Source organism: Leptonychotes weddellii, chromosome 2 (genome assembly GCF_054177405.1).
Source record: "Leptonychotes weddellii isolate Sample4059 chromosome 2, ASM5417740v2, whole genome shotgun sequence".
NCBI lineage: Eukaryota > Metazoa > Chordata > Mammalia > Carnivora > Phocidae > Leptonychotes > Leptonychotes weddellii.
Window position 1 is genome coordinate 61,701,584 of NC_138370.1, and position 19,770 is coordinate 61,721,353.

General features: G+C 37.0%; 1 long non-coding RNA gene across 2 annotated transcripts in view; it reads right to left on the reverse strand.

The window, feature by feature from the left end:
* Nucleotides 1-19,770, reverse strand: part of LOC115940317 (uncharacterized) — a 56,984-nt gene that overhangs the window by 21,652 nt on the left and 15,562 nt on the right. For both annotated transcript variants that reach the window (XR_014142734.1, XR_014142732.1), the window contains exons 2-4: nucleotides 10,112-10,189; nucleotides 4,144-4,282; nucleotides 1,624-1,730 (exon numbers count right to left, since the gene is read on the reverse strand). This is a non-coding gene — a long non-coding RNA (uncharacterized LOC115940317). The remainder of the gene's footprint in view (nucleotides 1-1,623; nucleotides 1,731-4,143; nucleotides 4,283-10,111; nucleotides 10,190-19,770) is intronic.

Genomic DNA, 19,770 nt, shown 5'->3' on the forward strand with positions numbered 1-19,770 from the left:
TTTATGCTTTCTGTTTTAATGTTTGCTTCATTTTATGATTTTTGGAATATTCATTCATTCAACAATATTTACTGAATAATATGTGCTAGATATTGTGACTTAGAACTATGTTTTCATGGCTTTTATTTTATTTAGGTGCCTAAGAAGGCACTCATTTTTCAGGTTTCCTTGTTCAAACATCACTAAGTAAAGCCTTCCTTAGTTGTTAAAATTACATTATGCTCCTGCATTATTCTTTTCCATAACACCCTTTAATATTTTTTCACAGTATTTTTCAATTCTTTATTTGTGGGTTATCAGCTTAATGTCTACCCATATACCAAACTCCATGAGGATAGCTGCCTTGTCTGACATACTGATAACTATACACCCAGGGCCCAGAAGTCACTGCCATGTAGTAAGGGACTCAAAGGTTGAAAGAGAGAGTTAATTAATTAATTAATAATGTAGGTAGTCTTAAAAGTGCAGATTGTAATTATCTTTTTTTTTAAAGATTTTATCAATTTTTGCGAGAGAGAGAGAGAGAGAGTGAGCACGAGCAGCAGGGAGGAGCAGAGGGAGAAGCAGACTCCCTGCTGAGCAGGGAGCTTAACTGACTGAACCACCCAGGCATCCCTATTATTATTATTTTTAAAGATTTTATTTATTTATTTGAGAGAGAGAGTGAGCGAAGAGAGAGAGCACAAGTTGGGGGGAGAGAGGCAGAGGAAGAAGCAGGCTCCCCGCTGAGCAGGGAACCGATGCAGGACTCGATCTCAGGACCCTGGGAGCATGACCTGAGCCAAAGTCAGACACACTTAACCATCTGAGCCACCCAGGTGTCCAACAGATTGTAATTATCTTAAATCTTTAATATATAGACACTGTGACTCTCTACTAAGTGATGGGATCACAGACTACTTTCACTCATTTTCCTGTTTATGTATTTTGTACTTTTAAATGTTTTGATCACCATTGTTGATAAAGACTGAAATCATTTTACACGAGTCCCTCCCTATTAAGAAAATATTAGCACTAGTTTGTCTTTTCATATCTGTCACCAACACTTATTTTTACTAATAGGGGCTTGAATCTTTAACCACATGACATGGTAGGAAGCATCACTACTATAAGATGTAAATGATTTGGTTCTAGCATCAGAAATTCTATAAAAGTTATTAAATAATTAAATTTGGCTACAAAAATATGACATTTCTTTATCTGGATATGTTTAAAGAAAAGAGGACTTTCTGGGACACACTAAGTGGTCTCCAGAGGCAAAAACAGTTGGCTGTACCATATGGTCTGTCAAAGGGTCTATTGCTTTGATTCTATCACCTGTTACCTTTCCAAACATCATCTCTAGGTGAAGAGATCTTCAAGTAGAAGCTAGTATCCATAAAACTTTTCTAATACTTACTTGTTTATCTGAGCATACTAAACTGTAGAACTGTTGGGGCGGGGCTCATTGGTATTGTCAACAGCACCCTCCATTTACCACACAATCAATGTACTCAGTGGATATATAAATACATTAGAGGAAAATGTGAAGTCATTACAATAATGATCCTTGTGAAATAATTTGATGATTAACATGCTTTAAATTTAGACTGGAAAACCCATCTTTTTGTTTCATGTACAAACCTTTTCAGAATATGTTCAGTTCTTCTCCTTCCCTTTTCAGTTGCTTTTGGACCTCCCATTGTGCAGACAGCAGTTGCTCCAACATCATCATGGTAACAAGCACTTACCTGCCAACATGAGGTTACAAATATAAACAATGATATTAATCCATGCCAACAATAATATGCCCTAGAATGGATCGCGTAACTTTTTTTTCATTTTTTATTTAAATTCAATTTAGTTAACATATAATGTATTATTAGTTTCAGAGGTAGAGTTTAGTGATTCATCAGTTGCATAGAACACCCAGCGCTCATTCCATCAAGTGCCCTCCTTAATGCCCATCACCCAGTTACCGCATACCCCAGCCCCTCCCCTCAGCAACCCTCAGTTTGTTTCCTATGGTTAAGAGTCTCTTATGGTTTGTCTCCCTCTCTGGTTTCATCTTGTTTCATTTTTCCTTCCTCTCCCCTATGTTCATCTGAGTGTTTCTTAAATTCCACATATGAATAAAATCATATGATATTGGTCTCTCTCTGACTGACTTATTTCACTTAACATAATACCCTCTAGTTCCATCCATGTCGTTGCAAATGTTAAGGATTTCATTCTTTCTGATGGCTGAGTAATATTCCATTGTATATATATATACCACATCTTCTTTATCCATTCATCAGTTGATGGACATCTGGGCTCTTTCCATAGTTTGGCTATTGTGGACATTGCTGCTATAAACATTGGGGTGCATGTGCCCCTTCGAATCACTACTTTTGTATCCATTAGAAAAATATCTAGTAGTGCAATTGCTGGGTTGTAGGGTAGTTCTAGTTTTAAATTTTTGAGGAACCTCCATAGAGTTTTCCAGAGTGGCTGCACCAGCTTGCACTCCCACCAACAGTGTTAAGAGGGTCCCCCTTTCTCCACATCCTCACCAACATCTGTCATTTCCTGAGTTGTTCATTTTAGCCATTCTGACCAGTTGGATCACATAACTATTAATCAGAAACTATTTTATCTATTCTAAGTGTATAAGTAAGTAAAGTTATCTTTTCTTAAATGAAATAATGACCTTCATGGAGGTAAAATGAAAGCATTAACAATAAATTGTGTGTGTGGGTATAAGATTATATTTCTGAATATACAAAAATATTTTGGGGGCTTTAAAGTTTACTTCTGTCTAAGCTTCCAGTTAAGCTTTTCTTCTACGTGGGCGGAGACTTTGGAAACACTCTACTGGAAACAATCTAAATGTTAGATAAGAATGGAATGGTTAAATAAACTATGATATATGCAGATAATGGAATGCTGTGGAGCACTTTTGAAATAATGTAAAAAAGTAAATAATAAAAAAAAGTGAAAAGTAAAATTATTTAGTCATGAGGAAATGTTCCTAAGGTTATATTTTTAAAAAGATGCAAAAATAGTATACAATATAATCTAAATATGTGTGTTTACATTTGCGTGTAACTGCCACCCTTTTTTATGCTAGTTTGAATTACATTTCTGTCACTTGTGATAAAAAGAATCCTAACTAGTATACTTAAAACTATGCTAACAGTATGCTTTTTAAAACTGACACTTTATTTCGAGAGGCAGTATCATTCATAGCTTTCAGAGTCTGTTTTAAAGCAATAAGATAAAAAAGCATTATGCCTAAATTCTGTTTTCTGTCATGGACATATCATATCTAAAAAAGGAACATTATTTTTAATATACAGATATATTTTCTCTGTATTGATACTTTAATACCTATTCCACAGTCCTTCTCTATGATGCTTTATGATCGTGGTGCCACCATACACACCTAGTTTTGGACAAATAATGACTACCCTAAATCTAAGGAATTGTGAAATTATAATTTACATATACCAAGTAGTTTTAACCAATATCAAGAAATCAAAGAGAGTCTGTGGGCTTATCTCCCTACCATGTTTTCTACCTCCTTTCTACAGGAAATCATAACTTTATTCCTAACTAAATACCCTATCATACAGAGGGAACTTTATTGTGCTTTCCCCCAGACCTCTAAACAGGTAACAAAATAACACAAGAGAAAAGACCTTATACAGTGGACTCCTGGACAACAAGGGGATAGGAGCACTGATCCCCCATGCAAAAATCCATGTAGAGGGGTGTATGGGTGGCTCAGTTGGTTAAGCATCTGCCTTTGGCTCAGGTCATGATCCCTGGGTCCTGGGATTGAGACCCGCATCGGGCTCCCTGCTCAGCGGAGAGCCTGCTTCTCCCTCTGCCTTCCGCTCCCCCTGCTCGTACCTGTTCTCTCCCTCTCTCTCTCTCTCTCTGTCAAATAAATAAATAAAATCTTAAAAAAAAAATCCATGTAGAAAAAAAAAAACCCATGTAGAACTTTTGACTCCCCAAAAACTAAACTAATAGTCCACTGTTGACCAAAAGCCTTACCAATAACATATACAGTCAATTAACATTTATTGTATGTTATATGTATAATATATTCTTACAATAAAGCAAGATAAAGAAAATATTATTAAGAAAATTATAAGAAATAGAACATCTACTTACAGTATTGTACTGTATTCATCAAAAAAAATCCATGTATAAGTGAACCAGTGCAGTTCAAACCAGTGTTGTTCAAAGGTCAACTGTGAAAGGAAGAAGAGACCTTTTGCTCCTTGAATCTACACTGCTCCATGTTCAATACCTAAAAATTGGAGAGAAAAACAGAATCACTTATTTGAATACAAAGCCTGTTCATTACTTTAAAAAAAAGCTGTTTTTAAAAATGAACTAAAAAGTTAAAGAAAGGAGAATATTAGAAATTCCCTTCAAATGAGTAACAACTTATTTTAACTTGCTGTCCATTTACACTACCTCACTGACAAGATCACCATAGGCTTTTAGGCTTCTGAGTACATCCTTGTGAAATGGAAAGATCTTTATTTGCCTCACCAAGTGTCAGGAAAGATGGGCTAATTACAGCTTAATACAGTTCACATTCTGATCTTATAAATGCAGTTGTGTGCTATTTTATACATATTTATGTCCATTAAGTATAATCTCTCTCTGAACTAAACAACATCTAAAACACTACTCAGCATGAAGAAATTATGGTCTGAGAATAAAGTGGGTGTTAATAAGAATTGATACAAGCAAGGAGATGCATATCAGTGGATAAATAATATACATGCCTGCATTATTTGGTAAATGTAATAGATGTATAGTTTTTTGCAAGCAACAGGAAATTTTCAAGAGAAGCAAAAATCCCAGTTACTATCTTCATGTCACTGAGAGCATTCTGAAAGTTTTATATCTAACCTATTTAATAATATTATGCAACAAATACAAAGAAATAAACTCTTTAAATTCTCAAAACAAAGATTCTAGAAATATTACAGCATTATCATGCTTTTATCTTTAGCATTTATTTGACCAAACAAAACATCTTGTTCTGGGAGGATGAACTTCTTACAAGAGAAAGGAATTGGAAGTCTGGGAGACCCAGATTTAATTTCCCAGTTTATCTGTGTCTTCTCAGGCAAATTACTCAACCTCTCTGTCTCCCTTCCCTCTTGTGCAAAATGAGTGAGATAACTACTTGGGGAAGAGAGTTGCAAAGATTAAATACCTCTGAGGAGCCTACTTCATACGTTAGCAGTAGTAAACACTAGTTGGTGCTCCATTAATTTCCCCTCCTCTTTTCCCAAATGACCATTCAAAAACCATGTGCTTTTCGAACTGAATTTCTAGCTGCAAACCATTCAAAGTGAAAGACATTATAGCTGATTCATATTCTAAAATCTGAAATGGGTCTTTAAAAGCCCCTCCTATCTAAATGATTTGAAGCAATATTATTTCATTAAGTTCAATAAAGTTCTCTTAAAATTTGTTATATTTTATGACCTAATTAAACATACATACAAGTGCTGGTTTAAAATCAAGATGCTAGTCAACAAAATGTAGCTGAACCCCTTAATTCAGGCATATAATGTAGCAAAACAGCCTGCAGTACAATAAAGTCAGCAAAGTAAACACTGGAAAGAGATAGTTGGCCTTGTTGTCTCTGTTAAACATGTCAAAGTACTGCGTCTGAAAATATTTGAAAAATCTGCCTATTTTCCGTCTGTTATATTTCTCAGAGGATAACTGAAAGTTCATGTGAAAGTTCACTGTAAGTTCAAATATGTCATATCAGGTCATTTGCAGGGTAAAGGTTCACTGAGAGTTTATTATTATTTTTTTAAAGACTGCGGTGGAAAAAGAATAAATATACTAATTGAAGCAATTTTACATTGCATTATGACCACTGCATTTTTAAACATCATAAATAGAAATTATAAATTTTAAAAGGCCATGTGCAATGCTTAATGGCAATAACAACAATTATAAGGAAAGTGCCTAAGATAGTATCCTTGGGATTCTTCTTAGAGAAGAGACTATAGATCAACTTTCGTTGTTCTATGTATTATTTAAAGTACAACAGTTGCTATATTTTACATTGTACTGAATACTTTGTTTAAACTGCATATTTAAAAATAGTACACAGCGTTGCCTGGGTGGCTCAGTCAGTTAAGCATCTGCCTTCGGCTCAGGTGATGATCCCAGGGATCAAGCTCCGCATCAGGCTCCCTGCTCAGTGGGGAGTCTGCTTCTCCCTCTCCTTCTGCCCCTCTCCCTACTTGTGCTCTCTCTCTCTCTCTCTCTCATAAATAAATAAAATCAAAAACAGTACATAGAGACAGAAAAAAGAAACATCGAAATAGTAAATAAATATAGTCTTACTGTAGCTGAATAGGGATGATTTTTAATTTGAAATTGCTAAGAATGCTGTTTGCGGTACATAGTTTGTGAGCTGCTTACAGCAAAAGTAGGAAGCCAAGAAAAATATGCTTCATTTGGAAAAAAAATGACTAAGTCATTGAAAAAAATAATCTAAATCGAATAGACATTAGTCAATATTATCTGAATCGCTGGAGCAAAAATTAAGATTTGCTTTTTGATAAAATCTTCATATTTTAAAAAATGCTTAAAAGAATATAATTTTCAGGGAAAGTAACAGTGAACATATATATATCTTCAAATATATATAAAATATAGGACATAGCTTCTGGGTTCACCAATTTAAAAAATTTTCTTTCTCTAACATACTGGTACATATGGGAGTTCAGCAAAGGATTCTAAATATATTGAGTAAAGGTGCATTCCACTCTTTCCTGTCAAATGCATGTCCTCAGCTTCACAATATAACTTGCAGTCTGTACTTTGCTCCTCAAATTGAAAAGCATATTTGTTTTTCTCCAGCATGTCCATATTCTCTTCATGATGTATTGCCAACTGGTTTTAATGGACCATAGCATTATTCATAGCATTAAACCATATACATGTTAGACATATACATGTATCTAATGAAATTAATTTTTTTAGCTGTTAAAGAAGGAAAGGTAGAGTGCCTGGGTGGCTCAGTCGGTTAAGTGTCTGCCCTGGGCTCAGGTCATGATCCCAGGGTCCTGGGATAAAGCCCAGCATCCGGCTCCCTGCTCAGTGGGGAATCTGCTTCTCCCTCTCCCTCTGCCTCCCCACCACGCTCCTGTATGTGTGTGTGTGTGTGTGTTTGTGCGCGCGTGCTCTCTCTTTTTCTCTCTCTCTCTCTCTGAAATAAATAAACAAAATTTTTTAAAAAAAAGAAGGAAAGGAATTCTGAGTAAGATGTAATGACTGTAATGAGGCGTGGGGCAGATCACTGTCTTCCTTGACCACTTTCGCTTATTATCTGGTGTTCTCTAATCACAGCTTTCCATGTCAGAAGTTATTTTCTTCTTCCCACTCTGGATTGGATGGGTAAGAATTTGAACTACACTCTCTCCGCTACCCTCAACTTTCCCCTTGCCTTCCTGACATTCCCTGATTCTCCCGTGGCGGTTCTCCTCCCACTCCAAGCCACCTCATCCTTTTTATTTATTTATTTATTTTTTTAAGATTTTATTTATTTATGACAGAGAGAGACACAGCGAGAGAGGGAACACAAGCAGGGGGAGGGGGAGAGGGAGAAGCAGGCTTCCCGCCGAGCAGGGAGCCCCATGTGGGGCTCGATCCCAGGACCCTGGGATCATGACCCCAGCCGAAGGCAGACAGACGCTTAACGACTGAGCCACCCCGGCGCCCCAAGCCACCTCATCCTTTACCAAGACTTCAACTATCACCTCTCGCAGATTGTCAAGAAAAACTTTGTGTCTTTCCCTCACATACCCCCAAGCTGTTTTCAACTGCTGATATGTTCCATGCATACAAAAACCTAAATGAAATGCTACCTCCGCCTCTGTTACTACCATTATTACTATTGTTACTACCACTAGCATCACTGCTACTGCTGCCTCACCACTATTAATACTACCATCGTTACTGTGTCTCCTGAGTACCGTTCACTGATGCGTTCACTGTGTCAGGCGCTGGATTCAGCCCTGGCCAATAGCAACCTATTTATAGTAATCTTTGCAACAACCCTATGAGTAGGTACCATTATCCTTATTTTATACTCAAGGAACTCAGTAAGACTCAGGACTACGTCACTGTAATGGAGAGGTGCAACACATGTTCAGATAAAATCAAAGCATGCTTCTACTCTTGTGTTAACACAATTTATCTTTCACTGGTCTCCAAATATTTGATGAACACTGAAATGTAAAACAGTAAGATAATGAACATCTTGTTGAAAAATTACTATATATTTTTGGTACTGTCCTAAGTGCTTTATTCACTCCCTTTCCGTAGTAACCCAATGAGAGTAGATATTACCATTTTTCTTACTCTACAGATGGGTGAAATTGAGGAACGTAAAGGTTGAGTAACTCATCCCATCTCACGGAGCTAGTAAGTGGTAGAACCAGGATTCCAGGCAATATCTTGAGAGTTCGTGCTTTTTAATTGCTATTCTGGGCTAAGTGATACATCCGATAAATTTGTACAAATGCAAAGATCCATGCCCTCAAAGAGTTTACAGTCTTGTTGAACAGATAAGAAGAGCAAGATGATAAAATCTAGGAGGTCAGATTTCTGGCCCGTCAACTATCTGTTTTACAGTTGCAAAGCTGTTACACTGGAAACAAGAGGCAAAGAAACCAACTACAAGACTTCAGAATCCTGATAAGATTCTATAAGAGCCCTCAGAATCTAGATAAGAAAACTGGCAAATTTGGATGAATATAAAATGAAGCAAATGAAGGATATTATGGAGTGAAAGCTGACCTTACTGGTGATTGATGAGATAAGTGAGATATGGAAGAGAACCAAGATCACCTGAGGCTAGGTCTGTGGGAGACTGACCATATCACCATCAAAAATGTACACATCTTAAATAGAGACTGATGAATTTGAGGTAAGAATAAAATTATAAATAAAAACAAATCTATTTGGATAAGTCATCTGCTCCCAAGTAAGGGTAACCACTGCAAAAGCAGATGATCATTCTGAGAGATAAAATACATAGGTCTAAGAGCAAAGGGCTGAGGACACATTTCCCGTTGGTGCTATAACCCTCATGTACTTATGGCTTCCTACTTGTCTGGTACCATATGACAGCCAAGGAGGAGAAGGAAGAGTTAGAAAGAAGAGTGTGTGTCACCTGCCTGGCTCTGGACAAGGATCAGAAAAAGAATGGGAAACAAGACTGGAAAGACCACTGTCTAGATTGAGAGGGGTCTAGAATGCCATCTATAGATTCCTAATTTACACTGGAGGCAAAACCTATGTATTGTAAGCTTCATACTGGTGGAGCTGGCTCATGCTGGAGGAGCTTCTTGGAGTCAGGGCAAAGAACCTTCTCCCAACAGAGCCCTGGATGGAATGGGGTCCTTGTATTTCAACGTTCCATTACATTTAGTATATTTAGTTCTTTTTTTTTTTTTAAAGATTTTTTATTTATTTATTTGACAGAGAGAGACACAGCGAGAGAGGGAACACAAGCAGGGGGAGTGGGAGAGAGAGAGAAGCAGGCTTCCCACGGAGCAGGGAGCCCTTCCTTCTGTGTGTGTCTTTCTCTATGTCCAAATTTCTAATTTTTTATAGGCACACCAATCGTATTGGATTAGGGCCCACCCTAATGATGTCCTTTTGACTTGATTATCTCTGTAGAGACCCTATTTCCAAATAAGGTAACATTCTAAGGTCCTGAGGGTTAGAATTTGAACAAATCTTTGGGGGACACAATTCAACTCATAACAGGTACAAAGGTCAGCTTAATAATAAACTAGATCTATAGAACATGAAAATAGGAATATCAAATATTGTATATTATCTTAGGGAAGTATGATTTTTAAGGTGCCAAAAAGAATTCTCCTGAAACTTAGCTCTGGATCCTAATAAGATAATGATGACTATGATATAAAGTTTGTGTTTCACAATACAAAAACAGTACATAATGCAAATGAAGAAACAATACAAAATTAAAAAAGAACAATAATGAAATACAGTTTAATAAACACATAATAAAATTTCTAAAACATAGATACTATATGCCATGCTATATAAACTTTCCTACCTGTCTGGCATCAAATACCAATCTATGAATTTTCCATCAATACTCTGAGCACCACATTCAGTGAGGTGGCCTGCAAGGCTGCAAAAGAAACAAAAATGACAGTATGGTAACCAAAATTTTCAATACCCACCCAAATATAAAATTAAACCTTATTTCTTAGAAGTATTGTCATAAGAGTGGGCAAAAAACTTGGTGACTTTATGTGGGTGTCATTTTGTTTTCATTTTAATAAAGTAAGCCAATGATGCAGAAAAGCTAGTTTGGAATAACAGAAAAAATACTGGTCTAAGAATCTTGGGAACATAGGCCAAATGATAAACTTGAAGCAAAATGGGGCTAATGCATTAGCCAGTGTGGTTGTGAGAATTGACTGAGAGAAAAATATGTGAAAGTACCATGAATATCGCAAAGTGCTTCAAAATGTAGGTTATTACCTGACTGGAAATATGACATGAATTTGTCATTATGTTATTTATAGAATAGGAGAGAAAATTTATAAAATATGACTATCCTATTTGATAAGTTAATGGACTAAAAGCTACCAATAAATCTATTATTAAAACTCACTCTTCAAAAATCTAGATCTGAAGCTCTTCATAGAGTTAAGAGCTGTAATCAGCATGGGATAATAAAATACTTTGAGTTTTAGTTGTTTGGCTTGTGTGAATCCAGCTTGTGTGACTACTTAACTCACTCTGTAACTTTGGGCAAGTTATGTAACCCTGTTGTATATCAATTTCCTCATCTCTCAAATGGGGACAACAACCTCTGCCTAATAAATGAATTGTGAGAACAAAAAATAATTTTATGAAGTGCCTATCACATAGTAGGCATTCAATAAATGATGGCTACTTTGTTTCATAAAATGTCTTGAATCTTTGTATAAGACATATTTCTTTAGCTTTAAAACTCTGCAGTATTAAAGAAATTCAATTATGTTCAGTTTAAAATGTATTGAAGATGACCTACCAGACACATAACATCTTAATTTCTGAAAAGCTTAAGTAAATTTCACTATCATGTTGTTAAAGAGTAAAATTATTACTAGCATTATTATTAGACTTACCTTCCAGGTGCTAATAAATCAAAGCCATTGCTTTTCCAACCAAACTCTGAGAAAAAAACCTACAAAAATTAATTACTTATTTTATAATGCATCCATTTATAGGTAGAATCTTCACATAGTATCTGTTTGAGATAAAGTAATTAATTCCCTACTTAATCTAAAGTACCAATCAAGACTACTGCATAGATTCAAATACAAAATTATACAAAGAAACTAACAAAAACCTCTCATAAAAACTTGGAAGTAGAAATTCTGCTCTGGACAAGATGGAATAACCTGGACCCAATTTACACTACTGCCTGAAACAACCAAAAAAACAGACAGAATATATGAAACAATAGTGTTCAAGACACTGGACATCAGGCAATGAAGAATAGTGTCCCTATGAGATGTAAAACAAATGAGATGAGCCTATGACTGAGTTTCTAGGCTACGCACTGGGATGGGGAATTCCAGGGGGCCTGGCAGATTCCCTGGGTTGAGAACCTGAGAGTCTAGGGAAACTGAGCTGACTAGAGTTCACAGGGCAGGTGAGCACAGAGGGAAAAAGCTGTACAGACAGAGACTCTAAATCTCTGCATAGGGCCTCTCTTGAGCACTCAGCTGAGAACCAGCCATGAGGATCTGAAGAGGCTACCTAGTCTGGCAATAGTGACTATTCTCACCAGCAGACTGGAAAAATCTCATTATTCATAGGAAATGGGTAAAGTGTTCAGAAAAGACTTGCCTCAATAGTGGGAAATAATTAGTCCTAGACTAGATGCTGCTCTGGTCCTGTTTAACAAATCTTAAAAGCAAGACCAAAAAGGATCACACAATTTCAAAGTAACTTATCACATTCCAAGATAATAAAAGTATTTACAGGAGGGGCGCCTGGGTGGCTCAGATGGTTAAGCGTCTGCCTTCGGCTCAGGTCATGATCCCAGGGTCCTGGGATCGAGTCCCGCATCGGGCTCCCTGCTCCTTGGGAGCCTGCTTCTCCCTCTGCCTCTCTCTCTCTGTCTCTCATGAATAAATAAATAAAATCTTAAAAAAAAAAAAAGTATTTACAGGAATACGAAAATATCCAGCAACCAGCAAGGTAAATTTACAATGTCTAACATCCAATCCAAAATTACCAGGCATGCAAAAAATCGGGAGATGACCCACATTGAGAGAAAAATCTGTCAATTAAAACACACCTACATCGGACAGAGATGTTAAAATTAACAAACAAAGACATTAAAACCATTGCTATAACTGTATTCCATGTGTTGAAAAACACAAAAAACAGATCTCAAACCCAAACACAAAAATGATCGGAATTTGCACTTCTAAAGAAAACTACAAGCCTGAGATGAATAAAACACTGCTTGTGATACTGGCAGCGTAAACAATGCAGAAGAAAGGATTAGTTAAAGTTAGGAGCTAGCAATAGAAACTATCCAAAAATTTAATAGAAAGAAGAATTTTAAAAATGAAGAAAGCATCAGTGAGCTTCTGGAAAACTAAGTGACATAATGTATGTATAATTGGAGTCCCAGTGACTGGAGAGGGTCATGGAAAGTATTTGAAGAAATAAAGGCTAAAATATTTTCAAATGTGACAAGACTATATATTCACAGCTGCAAGAAGATCACAAACACCAAGTACAAGGAACATGAAGAAAAGGCACATCATAATACAATTGCTCAAAACCAATGGCAAAAAGAAAGTCTTAAAAGCAGACAAGGGGGGCTGCGTGGGTGGCTCAGTTGTTAAACATCTGCCTTTGGCTTGGGTCATGATCTCAGGGTCTTGGGATTGAGCCCTGTGTTAGGCTCCCTGCTCAGTGGGGAGTCTGCTTCCCCCTTCCCTCTGCCCCCCACCCCCTGCTTGTGCTTGCTCTCTCTCTCTCTCCCTCTCAAAAGAAATAAAATATTAAAAAAAAAAAAGCAGACAAGAAAACATCTGTAAAGAGACAAAGATAAGGAAGACAGCAGATTTCTCATCAGAAGGAATAATGAGAAGGCAGTAGAACAACAACTTTAAAGTACTGAAAGAAAAATAAACTGTCAACCTAGAATTCTATACTCAGGGAAAATACCTTTCAAAAACAATGGTGAAATAAAGATTTTTCCAGACATAAAAAAGTGAAAGAATTCACCACCAGTAGACCTGTATTATAACACTCTAAATGTTAAAGAAGTCCCTTGGGCAAAAGGAAAATTATACCAGTGGAAACACTGATATACAGAAAAGACTAAAGAGCACCAGAAATACAACTACATGGGTAAACATACAAGATTTTTTTCTTAACATTCAAAGCACTTTAAAAAGTAATTTATTATTATAATACCAATAAAATATAAGTAATAAATAATAACATAAAACTAAATAGTAATGATGTATTGTTGAGTTTATAAAATATATAGAAGTAAAATGTAAAAAAAAAGCACAAAAGGTAGTAGGGGAGAAATGGAAGTAATGATTGTAAATTTCTTATACTATATGTGAAGTAGTATAGTCTCACTTGAAAGTAGACTGCTAAGTTTTGTTTTTTTTTTTAAGATTTTATTTATTTATTTGAGAGAGAGCACAAGCAGGGGGAGCTTCAGAGGGAGAGGGAGAAGCAGGCTCCCTGCTGAGCAGAAGAACCCAATGTGGGGCTCAATCCCAGGACCCTGGGATCATAATCTGAGCCAAAGGCAGCCACTTAACTGACTGACCCACCCAGGCGTCCCTAGACTGCTAAGTTAAACACGTATAAAAGTGCTAAAGCCACCACTAAGATAAAAAAACAAACAACAAAAAAAAGAGTTATAGCTAATAAACCAAAAATTGAGATATAAAGGAATCATTAAAAAAAGAAAAACCTTAATTTCAAATAAGGCAGAAAAGAGAAAAAGGGGAACAAAGATTCAGATGAGACAAATAGGAAACAAATAGCAAGATGACAGATTTAAACCTAACTTATCAATAATTATATTAAAGTAAATGGTCTAAATATCTCAATTAAAAGGCAGAGATTGTCATATTATATAAAAAAGGAAGACTCAAAAGAAAGTTGGCATGGCTACTTCAGCATCAGACGGTCAATTTCAGAGCAAAGACTACCACCAGGAATAAAAAAGGTCATTTCATAATGATAAAGAAGTTATTTCATCAGAAAGGCATAATAATTAATTATGTAAGTGTAACTGTCATTAACAGAAGCTCACTAGAGCACTAATTATGAAGGAGGGGAGGTAATACCCTCTAGGTGCATTCAGAATGGTTGGAATGGGAAGAAGCAGGAGTAAATGGTAGAGTATACTGTATAAAAGTTCCCTGCCCCTAAGATTTTTCTGGTGCAGGGGAGAGGAGAAATGGACTACTGAGGATGCTTAATTTAAAATATAAAAGCTAAAATTTCTGTTAGACACAAGATCAGAAAACAAACCAACTCTGCAAAGTGTATTTCACTCTCTTATTGCACACACAATAAGACACACACACGTATTTAGAAAATTAATTTACATTAAAAACACAAGACAGGATTTTTCAGAGCCCAAATATTATATATGTTTATAATATTTATAAGCATTCCTATATATGTATATGTATATGTGTTTGTGTGTGTGTATACACTGGATTCAATAATTTGATTTTTGTTTTTCTAAAAAGGAACTCACCTGTCAAGCTCTGCGGTTATGAAAGAATATATAATATTTGTGTTCTTAAATAAAAATCCTACCTTGTGTTTTTTAATGTAACCCAACTTTTCAAATGTCAAACTAAACCTAAATATTTTTCCAGTTATAATTCACCAACAAAATAGGTCAACAGAGAAAAAACTTCTCATTAACATAGCACAATTCAGTAGAAATGTATTAGTGCCACCCTGTGGCAAACTTCACACTTTATAAAATTTTGTACAACTGAAGAGCCTCCGTTTATTGGCTTTAGCTGTCTTCGTTTAAAAAAACAATCCAATTTTTGCCATTCTAACTGGTGTAAGGTGGTATCTCAATGTGGTTTTGATTTGATTTTCCCTGATGGCTAATGATGTTGAACATTTTTTCATGTGTCTGTTAGCCATTTGTATGTCTTCTTTGGAGAAGTGTCTGTTCATGTCTTCTGCCCTGGAGAGGTTGTGGAGAAAGGGGAACCCTCTTACACTGTTGGTGAGAATGCAAGTTGGTACAGCACTTTGGAAAACAGTGCGGAGGTTCCTCAAAAAGTTGAAAATAGAGCTACCCTATGACCCAGAAATTGCACTATTGGGTATTTACCCCAAGGAGAGAGATGTAGTGAAAAGAAGGGGCACATGCACCCCAATTCATAGCAGCAATGTCCACAATAGCCAAACTGTGGAAAGAGCCGAGATGCCCTTCAACAGATGAATGGATAAAGAAGATGTGGTCCATATATACAACAGAATATTACTCAGCCATCAGAAAGGATGAATATCCAACATTTGCATCAATATGGATGGAACTGGAGGGGATTATGCTAAGTGAAATAAGTCAAGCAGAGAAAGACAATTATCATATGGTTTCACTCATATGTGGAACATAAGGAATAGCATGGAGGACATTAGGCGAAGGAAAGGAAAAATGAAGGGGGAGAAATCAGAGAGGGAGATGAACCATGAGAGACTATGGACTCCGGGAAACAATCTGAGGGTTCTAGAGGGAAGGGGAGTGGGGGGATGGGCTAGCCTGGTGATGGGTATTAAGGAGGGCACGTGCTGCAAGGAGCACTGGGTGTTATATGCAAACAAGGACTCATGGAGCACTACATCAAAAACTAATGATGTACTATATGGTGACTAACATAGCAGAATTAAATAAATAAATAAATAAATAAAATAAAAAAACAATTCACAGTTTTTAACCTACAAATATTCTTCTGAATCCCTTATTATAATAGTACTTCTCTGAAAGCAGTTTTAGTGTCTTTTGTATTTAGGGTCCCCAATAATTGCACATGGCAGGTGCTCCATAATGTTACTCTAATGAGCTGAATGTGTTTATGATTCATTAATACTTAAAACTAGAAGAATTTATCTTCAAGAAGTAACCAAGAAAATGAACAAAGGTTTAGCTATAAGGATATCCACTGTAGCTTATTTAACATAGTAAAAAAAGGGGGGGCACCTGGGTAGCATAGTTGGTTAAGCAACCAGCTCTTGGTTTTGGTTCAGGTCATGATCTCAGGGTCGTGGGATCAAGCCCCGTGTGAGGCTGTGAGCTCAGTGCGGAGTCTGCTTGGGACTCTCCCTCCCTCTCACTGCCCCTCCCCCCCCCCGCTCGCTCTCTCTCTCAAATAAATAAATAAATCTTTAAAAACTAAAATACTAAATAAATAAAAAATTAATTAAACAGTAGAAATATTGGAACCAACATATATATCAATTGTAAGTTGGTTTGTACCATATACTCGTATGCCACTGAAAATGATATGGTGACAAACATTTAATGACATCATTATTCAAAGTACATTATTCAAAAAATCAGACATTCATAGTATAATCTCATTCTCATTTGTGATATATATATATTAAAGTTTTTATGTTTATAATCCATATTGTTGTGGTTACCACAGAAGGCATGATGGACAGCGCTGACCCTACCATCTGATTTTGGCTCAGATGTAGAGATTGATTTTGATGCCACACACACACCAAGAGCATATGAAAAGGTTTATTGCTCACATAATGAGGCTTTCTGGAAGAGCAGGGAAGGTTCTCAATCAGGTCCAAAAATGGCTTGAGAGAGTGGAGAAAGGAGACTGGCTTGGGTTTTATTATAATTAAGGGGCAGGGCTGGGGTGAGGGTTTCCATATGTGGACCGGAACTTATGTGTTTTGAACTTCTTGCTGTAGCTAAAGGAGGGAGAAATAGGTCTTTCTTATCAGCTTGTCCAAACGCAAAGGGGAATGGTCTCTCTCTCTCTTTTTTTAAGATTTCTTTATTTATTTGAGAGAAAGAGAGGGCGGGAGTGGGGGAGGGGCAGAGGAAGAGACTCTCCTGCAGACCCCCCACTGAGCTCAGGGCCTGACGTGAGGCTCCACCTCACAACCCATAAGATCGTAACCTGAGCGGAAACCAAGAATCACATGCCCAATGGACTGAGCCACCCAGGTGCCCAGAGATTGGTCTCTTTACAACTTACATTGGTCATGTCATTTCCTTTCTTTTACCTTTCTTTAGTTTTTTTTTATTTGTGGTCAGGTAAAGTATAAAATCCTAACCATGACCTTCAGGGTCCTCTGCCCTCTCACTCCTGCCTACTTCTCCAAGTTTCACCCTTCACCATCCTGCAGCTCTTTCTCTCCACCCCACCATTTGGGACTTCTCAGTTCCTGCATTCCTTCAGGAATATGCCTTCAGGCCCAGGAATGTGCGCTGTAGTTTCTTCTACTTGGAATCTTTGCTTTTTTCCAGAACACAAATTATTTTAACCCTGAACATCTCAACTTTAAATGTCACTTCCTCTGGAGGACCTTCATTGTCCCCTTCAGCACAGGTGAGGGCCCCCAGCTATAAATCTCCTAGGCTCCCTGAATATTCCCTTTCCTAATATTCATCATATCTCAAGTAACATGTTTGTTGGGGCCTTCCAGACATTGTACCAAGTGTTTCCCCTGTATTCTCTTATTTAAACCTCATAATAACCTATGTGGATACAAAGAAGAAAAAGCAGATGCTCAGAGATCATGTAACCTCCCAAAGTCACATAAGCAGTAAGGAATAATGATAAATACTGGAAATTTCTTGAGTACCCATAGGATACAATTTGCTCAAAATACTAGCCAACCAAGATTACAAAGGACACCACTTCATGACTGGGAGGAAGAAAAGAAGAAAATATAGGTCAATTTCAGTAAGAGCTAGGCTATAAGAGATAAACTGATTTGAAAAGGAAGGGAAGGCAGAGTCTGCTGGGAAGAAGAGCTAAGCCCCAAAGGGGACATGGATTTGAGGATCAGTATGAAGGGATCTGGCTTTAGAAGCAGCCTCTCATGGCAGAGTGCTCTCTCTCTCAAATTAAATAAATAATCTTAAAAAAATAATGTGGCGGGCGCCTGGGGGGCTCAGTTGGTTAAGCGACTGCCTTCGGCTCAGGTCATGGAGTCCCGGGATCGAGTCCCACATCGGGCTCCCTGCTCAGCGGGGAGCCTGCTTCTCCCTCTGACCCTCCCCCATCTCGTGCTCTCTCTCTCTGTCTCATTCTCTCTCTCAAATAAATAAATAAAATCTTTAAAAAAAAAAATAATGTGGCTAAAAACACTCTCCTAAATAAAGCCCTTTCTTTTTTTTTTTTTTTCCTTAATCATCTTTTCTTATAGGTCTGTTCATCAAGTATTTGGTCAGCATTACCCTCATTCTATAATGCTGGTTTATCTGGGCACCCAATTCTAGAATGACACTCGTTTACCTGATGGATGCTATCTCACAATCTTCTGGCATCCAGTTTTACCACTGAGAGGTTTGCTATCAGTCTAATTGTGAACCTTGATGTGTTGTCTTTTCCCTTACATGCTCTTATGACCTTAGTTTTGGGTTTTTAGACACTGTGATATATCTGGTATGGATTTCTTTTTGTTTAATCTGTTTGGGAGTGATCGATTCTCCTCAATTCTGTGGATATATATGCTTCATCAACCTTGAAAAATGCTCTTTGGACATTACTTCTCCCCCCATTCTTTATATCCTCTTCTTCTAGAGCTCTTAACTGAATAGAATGTTAGACCTTATGATTCTATCCACATATTTCTGACTTCTCTCTAACTTTCCATCTCTTTTCCCTGGGCTGCATTCTAGATCATTTTCTCAGAGCCATTTTCCAGTTCTTTAATCTTCCATTACTTGTATCTAATCTGCTGTTTAGTCAATCCTCTGAGTTTTTACTTCAATGACTATATGCTTAATTAATAGAAGTTCATTTGGTTTTTATTCAAATCCATCTAAACCTCTGGATGTTTCTTGTTCTTAACTCAGGTTTTTATTCCATCTTTATTTCTTTAAACATCTTTAACATGTTTATTCTCTTCTGCATCAAATCATTCCAATTTATGATTTCCATAGACATTTACATATGTTTTGAAATTTTGGACTCCTTTTAGGTTTGATGAGGCTTTATCTGTGGAGCAGCCTCTTCTAAGGAAACATCCTGGATTTGCATTTGCTTCTATAAGAGGTCCTGATGATACTAGCAACCATGAACGCCTATAAGTAAATTGCCGAATAAATTACTTGGACTGTAGTTTTCCCAAACCATAGAAGTAGTCTACATCTGAACACCGACCTGTGTGAAAGCAGGTCTATGATCACAGATTCTCAGGACAGAGGCTGTTCCCCCACAATGAATCGCAGGTTGAGACAGATAGGTTTCCTTGTGATCCTTCCTTCCTTAAAAAAAAAAAAATTAAAGTCTCTGTTTTTGAGAACTAACATGTCCACTTATTTCAGATACCATTTTATTTGTCAGCTCACCACTGCTGTTTCGAAGGAGCTCCTATATGTAAAATGAAGTTAACTGTTGCTCTCAAAAACACCCGCTTGTCTGCTCTCAGCTCAATCCTAATCCTGCCTGATTGCATTTCCACAGCGGCTCTTGATGTCATATCTCCGTGATCTGCCCACCA